This window comes from Idiotropiscis lumnitzeri, chromosome 4 (genome assembly GCF_059441095.1).
Source record: "Idiotropiscis lumnitzeri isolate Australia: NSW breed Sydney's pygmy pipehorse chromosome 4, RoL_Ilum_1.0, whole genome shotgun sequence".
Classification (NCBI taxonomy): domain Eukaryota; kingdom Metazoa; phylum Chordata; class Actinopteri; order Syngnathiformes; family Syngnathidae; genus Idiotropiscis; species Idiotropiscis lumnitzeri.
Genome location: NC_142394.1, coordinates 16,454,749 through 16,471,942, shown reverse-complemented (window position 1 = coordinate 16,471,942; position 17,194 = coordinate 16,454,749). Strand labels below are relative to the sequence as shown.

Below are 17,194 nucleotides of genomic sequence, written 5' to 3'. Positions count from 1 at the left end.
GTCTCTCTCATCGAAGCTTATTCCATCTGACTGCATTTCCAATAAATAGCCATCTTAATACAAAATGTAAAAGAGCGAGTAGGGGACCATGACAAACTCTCCCGTCGCACGGGAAAATGGCATGGAAATACATGCAGCTCTACAATACGACATGACTAAGCAGAAAAGGAAAGGTTACTAAAAAGAAATAATAGATAAGTTCATAGATTGACGGGCAGACACACAGGCGTAGGATTAATCCTGTGAGGTAAATTAATTTCTCAGCATCAATATGTGCACATTTACACTCATAATAACAATATTAAACGATCTAGAATGGAAGAACAGGTGCAAGAGCAGCAGTTAGGAGGAATTAAAAGAAGTGAACAATACAACTGGGCAAAGAAGCTATGGTAAAGTGACAAATGCAAAAAAAAAAGGTTTTTTTGAATGACACAAGCTTCCATTCATCTATTTTTGAACATTTGTCACAAAAACAGTGAACCTCTGTATTGAATGCCTTTCCAACGTAATGTCTCTGGTACAGAAAACACACAACTGTTATAATTCCTAAAGCGTTTATCGGCTTTGGATGTAAAGACACAGATCGGTTTGTACCTTTTGGCATGTAATTCAAATTAATTTGCATGTTATGACGACCACAATTTAGCACTGCCCTACAAAAACAAAATAACATTCATAGAAATAATAAAACAATAATAGTAATTAACAAGAATGCTGCGAATATTGACACTTCTATCCTAAATATACAAGACGTAACAGATCTTTCAAAGAGTTAAGACCAAACATAAACCGAGAGCACAAAACCGAAATACAAACTTAAGATTTTGCAAACCACCCCTAATAAGAATGCACATTGCTATATTGAACGACCAAAACATCTTATACGCTATTATGCGTCATAATCGGCAGTCATTTTTCGGAAGCATTGTATTCAGAGAGCGCTTTTTTCACACACATTCCTAGGGAGCTGAAAAATGAAGTTATGTGTTTGTTTAAATTCACACTTATTGTGTCTCATTGAATGTCAACCTGACCGACTCACCAGCGCTTTTCAGCTCAAGCCATGTACTCACCTTCAAAAGCTATAATTACAGCAATTAGCATGTCTACAGATGTAGACTTGTCCAAATACACACAGTGCATTATGGGTTCCGCCATGCTCGTTTCACACACGCTAGCTCTTACCTCTCCAGTTCAAGCTCAGTGATGCAAGGTGAGGACAGCATAGTTTCCTGGATTACACTCTTCAAGGACAGGCCTCACTTTTTGCGGGCCAGACAGACAACAAAGGAGCACAATGCTGCCTCCGGAGAAGCTACCTGTAGCACTGCTCAAATTTGAGATCCCGATCGTGACACGGCCGCTTCCGTACTTGAGTGATATGTCAAAGTAGGCACACCCCTCTGCGTGTTGTGGCAACAGTTTGACACCTTGCTCCTTCAGCTCGGCGGTGGTTGAACTTTGCCGCTTCTGCTGCTTCTCAGCTTAATACAGACTGTCAGTTCTATTTCCCAAGGTAAGAAGTGCTACTGCAGTTAGACCCTCACCCCAATAAAACTTCAAGAAGTGACTGTCACGTAAACGTTTTACTACGTCAGACTCAGTGGAGATTTTACACGAAAAAATCTTAGGGCATCAGCCACTTATGTGGCTACACTAGAGAGTTGTCTTCTATCACAGTGGCTGATGTGCTCTGCTGTTTTTCATCCATCTTTAAACCACGTTGTTTTAAATGTTTAAATGACATGGCTAAGTCAAACTTTTTCTCACAATCTTTCAGACTTTTAAACCTGCTCGTTGAAAAAGTGCTGTATACTGTGTTATGTATACTGCAGTATGTATCGAGTAGACATAAATACTCAAGTTAGGGATAGCAGAATTTTGGGCTAAGTTTCAGGATGAACAAAAAAAACTGCAATATAAAATTTACAAGTGAACTACACACACACACACGCACACACACACTGCACTTTAGGCGAGCAAGTTACAAAGCATGACAGCCAGGATGTTCGATATTTGCTGAATATTCCGTTTACACGCTTGGAATCGGCATTGTAACGACTGTACATTTGCGACTATATCGTGTAGTATGTGAAGGACAATTTCGGAAACTGTCCTGTCAAAAGATTGCGGCTGAATTTGTTGTCACGACAATCATATGTGTATTAAAAGCGGTAAACGCTGCATTTCTCCGACCGTCTCTGTTAAGGAACGTCCTGTATTCCAGCGTGACGCATGTGGCACAAACCACTTCATGTTGAATAAAAGATTTTTTTTTCCACTGACTGCTGTAATAAAGACATTTTCTCATTCTGATTGCTCTAGTAGTTGCCAGTGGTATACCAGTTCTTCCTGCAGCTCAAAATGTTATGATATCTGTCATTACGGAATAATAGGAGGCATTAAAGTGCCATAATTTCCCACAAAAATCAATGCTCGTCTTGACATAATTTGAAGTTCTTCATTATTAAATGATTTTTAAATGAAAGATTTTTGTTGTACGTCTTGTTCATATTTTAAATGGCTTCATACATTTTCTACAAGAGCTCCTGTTCACAAACGCCGTCCATCCATAGTTATCGTTATTGAGTTTTTTTGAAAAAATAAAGATTTTTTTTTTTTAGGCCATATCGGCCATCCTTATGTCAAGGTGCTCCAGGATGTAGTGCAGCCCCAAGTTGACTGCGTCATCCACCAATCTGTTTGCCCAGTCGGCAAAATGCAGGGGGTCCAGCAGGCGTCCGGTGACGTCCTTTCGGAGGTAGGAGAACTTCGAAGGACTTCATGACTATAGATAACAGGCCTGGAGTGATTCTATTCAGATGTCGCACATTTCTTGGGGACTGTGATGATGGTTTGGAGCTGGATGGGACCTGACAACTCCAGGGATCTGTTGAAGATCCATGTGAAGATTGGAGCCAGGAGGTCAGTGCAGACTTTAAGGCAGGAGGTCGGACACACCATCCAGGCCTGCAGCCTTCTTGAACTTCTGCTGTTTGAAGAACCGTCTCACGCGAAAGGTCTTTGTTGGGACACATGTGTCCTCAAAGAAACTGTGTTGGTGCTTTAGCTTTTTTTTTTACTTGGTCAGCCATCATTTATAGGGCTGAGTTATCATTTGTTTGTGGTGGGATGTAAACAAGGAAGAAAGAAGAGAACTCACGTAAGTAGAATGGCTTCCAGTTTAGAAATAGCAACTCCAAGTCTTGGCTCCAGTGTGTGCTCAGCTCCGTGACATCAGTGCACCATTTCTCATTGATGTAGAAGTATGTTGTGCTACCTTTTCACTTGGATGATTTTTCCGTGACGCGGTTCGCCCGGTGAAGACAGAAGTGGGTGTTGACAGCTGTTAGAACAGGACTCGACTGAGTGTTTTTTTTTTTTTCTCTCATGATCACCACAAGTGGTCAGACCTTATCGCCAAATATCTTTGGGATGTATGACTCACCAACTCTCCCTGACTATCCATTATGATCCTGGCTGGAAATAAATTTGTCAATGCTTTTCAGAACAATGCCATTGTGGTCATGTGACAAAAACCACCCTGGTGCTTAATAATATTTTTTACACACACTTTCAAGGAACGCCAATTCTCCTGTCCAGACTTCACACAGTGCACAAAAAGCTAATGTGCGCAACAACTGAAGAGGCATGACTCATTGACGTCTGAAGGTGTTGTTCATGTGTGGAGATTTTATGAGATCTGAATTATGTCACACTTGAAATTGTGTAGCATTTGAAGTTATACTAATCGTCGCCATTTCCGTGGGTGACGCTCATCAAACAGGCTACTTCGAAGTATCTTTTTTTTTATTTTTTTTATTTTGTGTTTAATAAATTGAATACAGGTAATCTAATCAGAATATTGCACTCATGATTGAATGCAGGTTTGTAGCTAGTGCATCCGTAGAAACATGAGTGAGTGTTGATCAGTGTTGCCCAGCAACCATAATTACCGCCTCACATGTAGGCGAGTCACTTTAACAGATTTAACGACTGGCTCTAAGTCCACATCAGGTCATGGACATGCTCCTCACAGGTGAAAAAAAAAAGTCATTTGGCGCTGAATTTTTTTCAACAAATAATATGATATAACGTCAACATTCGACTGTCGGCAAAATGTAGTATGAACACACTGCGGCTGTTGGTGAGCCTATATGGGCTGGGTGTGTTAACTTCTATGCCACTTTCCATCACACTCTCTGTGTTACCGGCAAAAAGTGTTTTTGGAAAGCATAGTCCCTGAAAGAATATTTTTTTCTTTGTTCTTTTATTTGTATTGTGCAACATTTACATCCCAACTGATAAAAAAATGTAATGTGCAAGAAAGTATCAGACGGGATTTGGATTACTGTCACATACATATGTATTACGTTTCCTGTCTGTCTTGTTGGGCCCTTTATCACAAAAACATCCGGTGCCTTCTGGTGATGTCGTGATAACGACAATATAGCGATATTAATTTTGCCATATTGTCGTTGCTGTCATGTTAGGACATTAAAAGCACATCTTCGTCCAATAATCATTACGTTCAGCCCACTTCAGCCAATCACAACATTGTGAATTATATACATTGAGATGATACATTGTGCCGCTGAGCCAGAAGAAAGTAAACTGACTGGTGAAGCCTATTTCTTTGTCACTGATGTTATTACGCACAAAAACACAATATTGTGCTTTTTCTGTTCTTCAATATCCTGAGCTTTTTATTTTTTAACTTGGTGATAATTATCACATAGAGAGGTTTGTATCGTGATGATATCGGATTGTTAATTTTGGATATCGTTACATTCCTAGTGCCCTCGCAATCGCTGACTGGAAAGACTGAACAAGGCTGTGAAGGGTTAACCTTTCAAGTACAAGACAATTGGCTTCTCACAGCTAATAACTGGGCTGACTGGTATTTTGTACATTTGTACTCTCATCACTATGTGTATATCAAGTACATTTAAAACATTTGAATTCAAACTTGCTGCATGATAAAATAATGAATAATCACACTTAAGTATTACTGCGTTGACCATATTGACCTGAAATAATTACATTCCGCCCCCACGCTGTGAGATGTGCATGTAATTTATCATGTGTCACTTTCAGCTGCTTGAGTCGGACGCAGTCAAGCCGTTCTGACAAAATATTTCATGCACACACTAGTGTGAGCGTCGCGTTAACAACAGTTCATTATCTGACATGACCTAATGACCACTTTGTGTCAGCATAAGCAGTAGGCTTCAGCTGAGAGGTTAATAAAGGCTATATTATTTAAGACAGCTATCATTTAAGTGGCTAAATATACAGAGCCCATACATATTTACAGAAAATAGAACATTTAATTTGGTGTCAATAATGAACATGACCTGATTACAATCTACAGTCCACTAATTTGGATCAGAAAACCCCTTTTGTACGAAAAAAGTGTACTTACGGTACTTGGGTTGGATGGATACGCTGGACATTTTCTGTCTGCACTAATGGTGACCCTTTGGCAGCATATTAAAAATGACCCAATGACCACGGGGTAGGTCATTTTCCACACTTTGAAAAATATGAGTCTCCCCTCCTGTCATCAGAAAAACAAACAAAAGGTCATTTTTCTGCAGGCAAATAGCAACGTCATCAGATCTGTGCCAATGCTGCCTCCCGAACAATGACAATTCATCATGAGTTTAACACAATCACTTTGTCTTCATTTCCAAATTGGGGAAATTGATGCTTAGCACCACCGTGTCTCGTGGCCTATGGACAACTATGTAAGGATAAGAACAACAGCAGCTTCATCGTAAAACACTTTTTAGTTTCATTATTTCCTTTGGTTGAAAACAATTTTGAACCACTACACATTTAAGATCAGCCCGCATGCCGGAAGAGATTGTTTCAGTATTAGAGGAGACATGCAGTATTAGGAATTTTATTTCTCCAATTGAAAACAGTTCCCAGATTGCTGTGGTTAAAAGTAGTCATTTAATTTGGCCAGTCATAGTCCTTTTGATCAATTCCAGAAAGAGTATGACCAACATATTCTAGTTTTAAGTTGGTGTCCAGGTGGGCGGCATGGTACTGCTCCCACTCAGAGTTCACAGTAGGACAACTGAGCTGTGTGTCAATAATGCTAAGCATTTGGGACACCGTGACACTGGGTGAGGTGGACGACTATACGACCTCCAGCTGGCTGAGGAAAAATGTGTTAAAAAAAATAAATCAATAGGTTTCACCGGTATGAGTGCATTAATATGAACAGTACGGAAAATGAAAAATATAGTCTTTATTCCAGATAGTATCACACTACGTTAACTTTACCAGGTTTCGACATTGATGATGGGCTGATGGCCCAGTGCCACCACGTGACTGTGTCGGGTCACCTGAAATTAACTGATGCTGGTCAGACCGGGCCACCGGACAGAATTTCTCCAGTTACAAATATACAGACAAAACATTTTGCAGTATTTACAATGTAAAAAATAATAATAAAATACATGTAGCTATAATTTATGTCGACTCATATATCTTCCCCCCCCCCCCCCCCCCCATCTGTTAATTGTCTACGCACCATCCCAGTGTTTGACTGATGTTCATGATCTGATTGAAAATTAATATCAAATGCTAATACCGAGTTAGTATTTGAGTGGGATTTTGGCTAAGTACTCAATCAATTATTTGGGGTGCAACTTTGTAATTTTACTTGAGTCATATTATTCTGAAGTGATAGTCTTCTTGAGTACATTTTTTGGCTACCCGATCAGCCGCTGATGATGACAGTCAGGTGCAAACAGCAGTTAGGAGAAAGTTACATAATAAATTCTTTCATAACACATTATTTTTACATCAAATGTTGTATGATAACAGTGACTTTCTTTCTCCCACTGCAGCTTTTGAATATGCCAGCTTTTCAAAGGGAGCACAAAACGACTCCTTGAGCTGTAGGTTAAGCTTTATGGCTTAGCGCGCTACATCTACTCTTTTGTGCAGTAAAAGGAACAGACTTGTGGTTTAGATTCCTGGTCACTTGAAGGATGATAGTGGCTTAAAGTCCGTGATCACTGAAGCGCAGATAGACCTTGGTGCGTTTATCTCAAAACGGAACAGAAAATCAGGGTATAAGCATTTGTGCCCAACCAGAATCCCGGCACATGCACTTGTCACGTTGAAAGGTAAGATTTCTATTTTGTTAAGGAACATCCACGCCGCACTTCAATCCAGTTCTGACATTAAGATACAATACAGTGTATGAAATGTTTAGATTATTGATTCATATCTGACTTCCTATCGTATTTTCAGAACAGAAGGTTTAGGGGAAAGCGCAGTCTCCCCCTTTTTATAGAGGCACTCAAACAGGAAGATATTCTACTTTGCCCTTGGTTCTATTATTGGCACATACTTCTTCAGACTTCTTTTCAAGCTAGGTTTGTTAGTCAACCTTTTGGTATTATATATAATTGTAAGATGATCCTAACATTTTTTTTACCTCGGGAATTATTTTTAAATATTTTTATAACAAGTAACACGCACACACACACAATATCCTCTCACATGACTTACTTCAGTCATGCATCCTTTTCAGGTAGGATGTGGCGATTCCCGGTGGCTCAATCCCTCGTCATGCTCAGTCTCTGAAATCTTTTCATTAAGAGAACTCAAGATGAGGTGTTCTGTTCTCCCCTCCAGAAGGCAAGTTACAGGCATCAGCCTGAGGATTGGGACGCAATCTCAACGTCATATGGAAGAGCTTTAGTTGACTACACATACTGGTCCCGCTTTGGCAGTGGTGTCACCTGTCCATCTGAGACCATTTTTCCTTAGACCATCTGAACAAAAAAGACAAAAAAAAAAAAAAAAAAGACATCATCACTTGTGGTGGCTTGATAAGGCTCCATGCACGTACGGGCTATTAACGACCTGTGAGGTCACAATCACAGGGCTCCCTTTGAAAAAAATAATGCAGAAACACCAGAAATAATCCATTTTATCCTTGTTGGGGTCTCTGGTGAGCCTATCCCAGGTGACTTTAGATGAGAGGTGGGCAGCATGAAAGGGGGCAAAATAAAACTCGGACTATGATGCCGTTTAAATGACAGCGTTTAATATTTAGACAAGGTTTTCATATAAACTAACTATTATCTTGTTAAAGTCCAAATCCGGGTTGACAGATGAAGTTCTTATATTTCATGTCATTACTAAAACAGCTGTTGTGACGTGTTTTGGTCCATACAGTATACATCGTCCTGTATGTTTTTCCATGCAAACGATTCCCAGGGGTGAGGGTGTTGAGGGCATCTGTCTACTTTAACATAGCTCTACTTTTATCATGCCACAAGGCTTCCACAGGGAATCGTCATTCAGATGCAGTTTCAGGCTTGTGAGAAGTCTCCCGGGGGGGGGGGACGACGACGTTGGCGTGTTGTTCAGAATCAAAATTCAGACTTTTACAGCAAAGTATCATGACTATTTTTTCAGTCTTACTCTTCATTTTGAATCATACAAGAGTGTATCCAAGTTAAATTTGCCAAGGAAGCCACAAAGCTGGGAATATACACATTTTTGGCCACACAGTAGTCGAGTGGAACCCCTTATTCCGATTAAAATGAAACCGAATGACCAAATGAAATAAACATATAAAACACCTCACCGGAATAAAAAAAGTCTGAATCCGAATGGCATTTTATTTGGATTCACAGCGGTGGTTTAATCATTTTACCAATCCAAACAAACATCATGTAAACAAAGCAGAATAGCCAGACAACCTAACCCTTGGGAAAATGACATAAATAGTAACGCACAACGACTTTGATAAGTAACAGTTATGTGACTAATGGTCTGGACAGAATGTGTTAGATTACTAATTACCCCGCAAAAGTTGTCATATTGGAGTAGCGCGTTACTACTGGCATCTCCGGCCTGAATTCGTCTTTGTTGATTCCTGAGGTAAAATCATGTCATTTTGTTTACGACCTAATAGGCAGACTTTGTTGTGGTGCAGTGCATTTGTGACTTACTTCTACACTTTCAAAACACGCTTCTAGTGGCAAGAATGGAACAAACAAAGGAACCACGCAGAACGGTGCCACAGTGCTCTGCAAAATGTCAATGCTGAGTGTGTTGTGAATACAATAAAAATGGTCATAATGATAAACATCGGCACTATTCTTACAAGAGTCGTTTTCCAAGGAAACCTTTATGCCTGATGCGGGGTTGATATCTGGAGATGTAAAGAGAAGAATTACCATTTCATGGATCTGCACGGATGTTTGCAGCATGGAGGGCTACTAGGGAGACAAGCGCAGCTGTAGGAATCAAACATTCCGCAGCCCCTGCGTGACGAATGTATGGTTGTGTACGACCACCATAATGTATTCTGACAACTCAACACCCGAGCCAACGCACAGCAGGCACAGCGTCTGGGATCATGCAGCTTGATGGAACTGACAACATTTTGACTATGTTACTGAAGGAAAAATATTGAACATAAAGCACGACACCTAACAGCCATTGCCTCAGGAAAATATGTAACTGCAGGAAATATGTTCTATTCACAAAAAAGTGCAATTCGCGGCATGGAGAGTGAAAATAATTTGCTTTGGAAGTGGCACTTGAGTGTAAAGTAGAGGCAGGATTTTCCCTTTGCTGAAAGGCCATTTAAAGCGTTCATCACCGAGAATGCACTGCTGTTGCTATGGGCCAATAATATTTTTCCTATAATAGAGGAAAACCCAACTCTAAATGCACACATTTTGGTGGAAAATATGTCTCGACTGCTGCACAAAAATTGAGATATCATATTGTGACATTGTGGGACTTAAGCAGGGTAAAGTGTTAACTATTCACATGATTTGCTTTGGCAAAGTTTTTTTCCTGAAGAGACGGATATGAAATCAGAACAACATCAGAAGTCAAAAGCGCGCATTGATACAACATTGAGCTAGGTAGCCATGCGGTTAAGTGAGAAGAAGAGCTAGTTCTGTTTGGTAATATTCAGCTTTGTTGTTGTCTTTAATGCTCTCCCATTTATCTTGGCTTGGGACCAACACTGGATGGAGCTCTGATGGCTTAAGTGCTGGGTCATTGGCTTGGAACCAAACCCGCAGTGGTTGCATGCAAAGAATCTTCAACTCTCACTCAGGAGAGCCAACTTTTTTCTTTTTTTTTTATGGAAGCGTGGACTTCAAATTTGATCTTCCGTGACTAGTGTTCTGCATTTGAGTCCCATTTGTTTAAGCTGTTGACAAGAGGGAGCACTGAGTCAACATGGAGACTGCTACGTTAACTTCTCACTAGCGACTGACCGGCTTGACGATGATATGCTTGTCAGTTGTTATTATAGAAGAGAGATGTTTTTTGTCTCAGTTGTATATTATATTACTAGTTTAATTCAAGTTATAGTTCTGTGACAGTTAACAAAAAAAAAGTTGCATCAGCTTCAAGCTACACACATTCTTCCTTAATGTCTTTGTAAAGGTTTATACATTTTAGACTAGTGTTTAACTTCCTCAACAACGCTGCGCTTATATGATTACACCGCAACAGCTGTATGTTTGTTCTGCATGTTATTTAAAGCCCCCGTATTAATAGGCTGACTCATTCATCTGTTTAACACAGTGCAGTAAAGTTTGTCCGCGATACGTCCCCGCTCCGTCCAATCAGCCGCTTGTCCAATTAAGCCATCATCCATGTTTGTAACATCATAAACACGACATGGATGAATAGGTACGCCATAGCCATGTTTTTGGAGGACACAAATTTAGTCATTAAATAAATAAATAAATATAAAAAATAAATAAATAAATATAAATAAATAAATATATAAAAAAAATATATTAAAAAAATATATATATATATATATAAATGTATTTATGCACGGTGAACGACTGCCTGGGTTTTCATCGGGTACCCCGGTTTCCTTCTGCATTCCAAAAGCAGGTATGGTAGATTGATTGGATACTCGGAAATGTCCCCAAGTATGATTGTGAGCGCGGATGGTTGTTTGTCTTTGTGTGCCCTGCAATTCGCTGCCAACCAGTTCAGTTTGTACTCCGCCTACTGCCGGAAGATAGCTGGCATAGGCTCCAGGACGCTCGCGACCGTCGTGAGCAGCAATGCTCCCACAAAAGTGGACCATTGATTGAAAATGTGATTCGTCAATGTGTCACACAAATGTATTTTTTTCCTCTGCACTTTATTGTTGCCGGAGTAGTCCACGTCAATGAAAGCAGAGAAAATCTTTTTATTTTTTTCATTATAACCTTCTCATTCACAAGAATTCAACCAGAAGTGAGTCTTATCATACGTGTTCTAAAAATTGTGTTTACTGAGAAATAGAAGTTTTATTTCATTAAAGGATGCATTTATGTTAATCACAATACTTGAATAGAATTTGGCAAGCGAGTTAAAATGTCACATTGCCTGCATGGTCCCTTTTGTGAGTTCTATTCTACTCATGTCCATGTTGAAATTATACAACTTTGAAAACAATTCAAAAAAGCCATTTTATTAATGTGTCTCTTTATATATATTAAAATGAAATAATGATGGAGCACTGGTGGGCGCGGGATTGGCAACTGAGGGCCCACCTTCTGAAATGTGCAATCAGTCATGTAACCCACAGTGTGTACCAGCCTGCCTGCATTTCAGTCGTATACGGGCAGTCGAAGCACTAAAGTGGCAATATGTAATTATAGTCTCACAGGCTGATGAAAACAACTCCTAACCTCTGCTGCTTTAATCACAGACACAAGCAGATTCACTTTGAGATTCCTTTTTTGTGGGGTTACATTGTCATGTGATACTTTTTCACAAGGTCAACATGGAAATGGCTTCTGTAAAAACGATGTACCTACACTATGTTGTCTGTGGGATGGCAAAGGACACTGCTGGAAAGGGTGTGCGTTACACAAATTGCAGTATGTCTGTCAGCTTGTGTTAAATGGAGTGCAGTATAGACGAGGCATGCAATCTGCTGTCGCCTTTTGTTAGGGCCAGTCAGCCACTTATGAGTCATGACATTTAATATAGATTTTATATATCCCATACATTTTAGCGATGATGGAAGTAAGGTGAACCATATTGTTGCTGCCATTATTAGATGACATCATCCTGTTGACCATCACATGCCAGTGGTGACCTTGAGGAGCAATATGGATTATGAAGCATTTAAGCACATTCAGGCAGAGCGACTCGGGCATGAAGCATTATATTTAGTAACCCTCGAAATCTTTCTGAACACAGTCAAAAGACACAGAATATGAAAGTAGGCCATGCAAATCAGCTCAAATGTGGTCTCAGGGCAAAATAAAATGTATTTCTGTTTTAATTACTACCGAATCAAATGTATCAGCAGCTTTGCTGTCTTTTTAACATAATGTAAAGACCTTACTTTTAAAATTCCACTTGTGTCGTAACTAGAATATTTACTTTCCAATTGGCCGGTGCGGAATGGAGGTCAAACGTGAATCAGAGCAGCTCTTTAATATAAAAATATTGCCTCAAAGCATCGGGCAGCTGAAGCAGTTAGAGATATGGTTGTGTGCCAAAGGCAGCGGTTGCAGCGTTGCCGTTGGCAGTCAGTGGCTTCCGTGGCATGCAGGGGTATTATTAATAAATACGTTGTCATTGCGATCACCATCGCTCCCTGAAAAATCCCACTTTGCAAAGCGAGCCACAGGTGTTAAGCTTTTGCAGGAAATCCATTACAACTTCCCACCATGTGGCCGTGTATTAGCCCTGTTTCTTCGCTACGGATGCTTTGTTTTGTCACTATGAATAAGAATATGTTCTTAGTGAACTCAGCCAGTAAATTAAGGATTTGGGAAACTATCCATCATGTTCATTTGGTGAGGACAGGTTGTTCTACACAACAGATTCATATATCTCCCTCAAGAATCAGTGCCACTTTGCACTGCCACTTATTCATAGAGAAAATCTGAGGCGGAACAAGACTAAAAGACCAAGTGGCATATTGTTTAGGCGAGCTGACTCTTGGAGATAGTACCTGCAGGTTTGTCTGTGCACTCACTCTTCCCACCTGTGCCTTGTCAGGATGGAGACAGATGGATCAAGACAGCCAATGCATACTAATCGGGTCTTAAAACACCTTTAAGGCCAAAGTCTGAGAAGAGCTGGTGGACTGCCTCGGTGAGTTATACTGCGCCATCAAAGATTGTAGGAGTGCAAACATGTTGCCTGTCTGATACAACCATTAATTATTTGGATATTCTCGTGTATCTTGTGCGATAAATAAAATCACTTGCACCCACATAGAACCATATTTTTACCACCTAAAAGTCTTAAATTTTCTTATTATGCAACGCGCCTTGTGCGTGCATCGAATTCCAAAATCTGGAAATGTCAGTGTCACTTTCGACTGGGAACATTGCCGACACAGTACTTACATAGAGGAAAGGCGGATGTGAACGAGGACGCTAAAGGCACGCCCCCAGTAGGTATTGTAGTGAAGCAAATGAACTCTGAGCTTGCCATCATTCCCAGAAGCCTGACAGAGGAAGTCCGGCGATTGGACATCGGTGTAAACAAGGGCGTTCAAAGTGAAGTTGCGAGCGGTGCGCGAACGATGAATGACAGATGGTAAACACAGATTTACAAAGACAGTGAGGCACCCCCGGTAAGACGCTAATTTGTCCACTTGCACTGTGTGAGCTTTCGCAATTCTGAGGATCCAAAACATTTCTGAGGATCGGCACGGCAACGATAATAGCAATAGCAGTGACATGGGTTTAAGCATGAGCTGTCACATTAAAGCAAATCAAGCTGGACAATATACATGTTGTTTTGCAACACACAGGACTTCTCACTGCGTTGCCATTCAAACTTATTTAAGGTTGAGAAATACGACATTATGTTTCTGCTGCAGTTGGTGACTGTAGCAAAGTCAGCATTTTACTTAAAGGGACAATTGATTGGCCTGAACATGAGCACTTATGTAACAGGTCCGTATGCAAAAATGATGTCAGCACTAAAATTCACCCCACTGAAAAACTGGAAGTGATTTAATGTGTTTTTTATGACTACAATCAACACGTCTTAATGACGCCCATTATTTGTGGGCAGGGACTGCTTTTTTTTTCACACATCAGCTTGACAATGTCATTGAAGGAAGGAAGCACGCATTGTCATGTTGTTGCCGGGCTTGTTTTGTCATGTCCTGTTGCTCTACTCATGTCCACTTAAAAGTGTGAAAATATAACAAATAATAACAAATCAACAATCGGCACAAAATTTGGGACTTTATTGACCTTAAATGTGAGCATCTATGAGGAAAAGACTATCACCACCACAAAATATGAAAATATCGCGCTGATCGTATTTATTTTTTTATTAATCGTTTTCACACATTTAACGATGCTACTCCTTAGGTAGGCAGGCTGGCAGCCAGCTCCCGTAGCGACCTGGCAAACACCAATGCCGCTGTCAGGGCAGCTATTAGCGCTCGTTTGCTGATACAGCCAAGGTAAACGATTCGAAATTGTCTTCTTACTGGTCAGAGACAGAGCACCGTGATGCGGACAACTCTGCGCAGGCAGACGAGCAGCTCGCATTTAAGCGTCATAGCCGGCAAACGCTAGATCGGTCTGGCCAGACATGCAAGTGGCGCATTAATTGGAGGTTGGCTTGGCAAAAATTTCAAAGTTGCACTCCTGCAACCCGTGGATAAGTGTTCCAGAAAAAAATTCAGAACCCCATTGAGTCAAACCCTTATGGATAGAAATTTAAATATATGGTGACCTATGAACAATTCAGTTTACAAAAGACTCTTGGAATGCAATGTGTTCATCTTGAGGACTTTTCAAAGAAAGCAAACCTGGCATGAGAGCAACTGCAGGTACGCTGCCCATTTTATCATTCCCTCCAAAGTGAGCCATGGAGGGACTAATAGGTGTGATACTTTCAGAAGTTGAATCGAGCCGAAGTAGAAATGGCCACAAAAATTTTGGTTCCGAGTCGCTCACCATTTTCTTTCTTTTTTAATCTTCCCTTATCAGCGATGTATACTTTTCATTTCCTGCGCTGACTCCCACCAAGACATTGGAAGATGGGGAGGGGCGTGGCCATGGCCATATTGCTGAAGAACAAGGGGCGTTTTTAGAATTGTCATTTCCTGATTAGTCTAAAACATATTGATGAAACAAAAAATGCAAGCAAATATAATTTTTCTGACCAGGCCACTTCAAGACATTCACAAAAGTGAAGCGTTCCGAGTCTCTCTTTTCGAAATCTATGTTTTAAATATACTTCTTGTATAAAGAATAAAACATCCCCCGTACCTTGAAATGACATGAATACGGAATTCATCAGTGGTAAGTACTTCTCTGGGCCTTGTGTGGCTGTGTGCTGAAAGGCGACTGCTGTTTTATGTAGCATTCCCAGGCATCCAAAAGAGCCCACTGGCATAAAAGCATGTGTCATTATTATGCTCTCATGGAGAGAAAAAAAATCACATCCATCAGCCTGAAATGTGTTCCAGTGATGGCAGCTAGTCTATGTCCCTTAACACTTTGCTGATAAATATTTACCCCCTGTAAATATTTGAGGGCAGAACATCGCACACTTCCAATCACATTGCACCTTTCATTATTTTTCAAAGGCTTACCAAATCAATCTCTGCACACTGTGCCGAGCTGCGTTTAATTTTCCACTGCTATTAATCTCCAGCCCAATGAGATGATTAATTGTGTCGTAATAAAACGTTGTCATTGTTGGAGCTTAGGGTCTTTATCCAGAAAACCCCACAGCCACATTTACATTTAAATGTGTTCATGGCTGCGCTTCTTATCTGCTCCACATAGGCTAAGAGGGCCAGAATGGGTTCAAGGCACTGCCAACAAATGTGGTGACCCATGGGATGTTGGTCAATGAATGGTCTTTTGCATTTTTGCAAACCACAGCAGAGCAAATCTCATGCAAGTAGAAATTTCCAGTGTGAGTACAACACGTTTGCCCCATAGTAGTGCAAGAGGGTTATATTAGTAAGAGTTTATGGAGCCTATCCCAGCTTACTACGGGCAAAAGGGAAGGCGCACAACACCCTTAGCTGGTTGCCGCAGGTTTGTTAGTATTTTTATTTATTTTCTTTCAAAAATGATTGGGTTTAGTTTAGGTTTTTAATTGTTTTAGTATTAGTTATAGTTTTTTTATATATGCCATATTTGCAAAGTGCAAATAATGATTTTTTAAAAAGGTCATTATTGTATAATAAGTGAAGTAAACTAGTACTAACTTCCAGAACTACTGCTGCACTTTTTACGGTACGGTCAAACAGTAATACCTAAATAAATAAACCCCAATATAAAATAAACCCAAAACTCTCATCTATGAAATAAATTCTTAAAAATTACAATACAAGACTTTTTTTTTAAGTTGTTATTTCTTTTCATTTCTGCTTTAGTTATTTCGTTAGTGTTCGTAAACTAGAATAAACTTGTAGTGCAGATAAAAGCTTGTAAAACTACATGAGTGTAGCACTTTCAGGATAAATGCGCTGTGACATTACTTTGGGGGATTGTGGGTCCAGCGATTGCCTGTAAATTGAATTTAAAAACCGGCCTCATTGAGTGTTTTGAAAGGTTCAAATACACTTTTAAGACTGTGCTGCACCTGAGGAAACAAATAAATCAACTACCCGTGCTACCTTATTCATTTCCATTGATGCGGTCCATTTATCTGAACGCTACACAATTAAGATGTCGTTTCAAATAAGCAGATCTATCCTTGAAAAATGACACAGAGGCAAGGCATTACTTAGGGAGGGGAACTTTGATTTATTTATTTTTATACCGTCGGAGTATAGTAATTCATTTGACCTTCAAATTGTTTTAAAGGGAATCGCATTGAGCCATATAAAGAGAAATGGTTTGTGTTAATGCAGAGGTACGCTGCTTGAATACAGAACGGAGCCCAAATATGTTTGGCTTATGGCTTGCCTACTAATAATGGAGTCCTGCTCACCGGTGCTCCGAGAGGAGATAGATGGACGCAGTCTGCTTGTCCACCAATCCAATGCTACATTCTTTCACGCTTCTTTATCACCCTTGCTTTTCTTTTTCGCAGTCAATCTCGCCTCTGAATAATTTCTTGCTTATATCACAAAGACCCGCCACAAATTCATGAAAAATAAACTTGTGATGGAGAGAAAAAAAAAAAGAAATGTACGAGTTTTAATAAGGGGGAGAGGTAATTTGAAAAGTCT

General features: G+C 40.1%; 1 long non-coding RNA gene across 1 annotated transcript in view; it reads right to left on the bottom strand.

The window, feature by feature from the left end:
• Positions 1 to 1,409: 1,409 nt before the first annotated feature.
• Positions 1,410 to 17,194, bottom strand: part of LOC148338327 (uncharacterized) — a 129,597-nt gene continuing 113,812 nt past the window's right edge. The window contains exons 3-5 of the long non-coding RNA XR_015842980.1: positions 7,540 to 7,805; positions 5,429 to 5,563; positions 1,410 to 3,349 (exon numbers count right to left, since the gene is read on the bottom strand). This is a non-coding gene — a long non-coding RNA (uncharacterized LOC148338327). The remainder of the gene's footprint in view (positions 3,350 to 5,428; positions 5,564 to 7,539; positions 7,806 to 17,194) is intronic.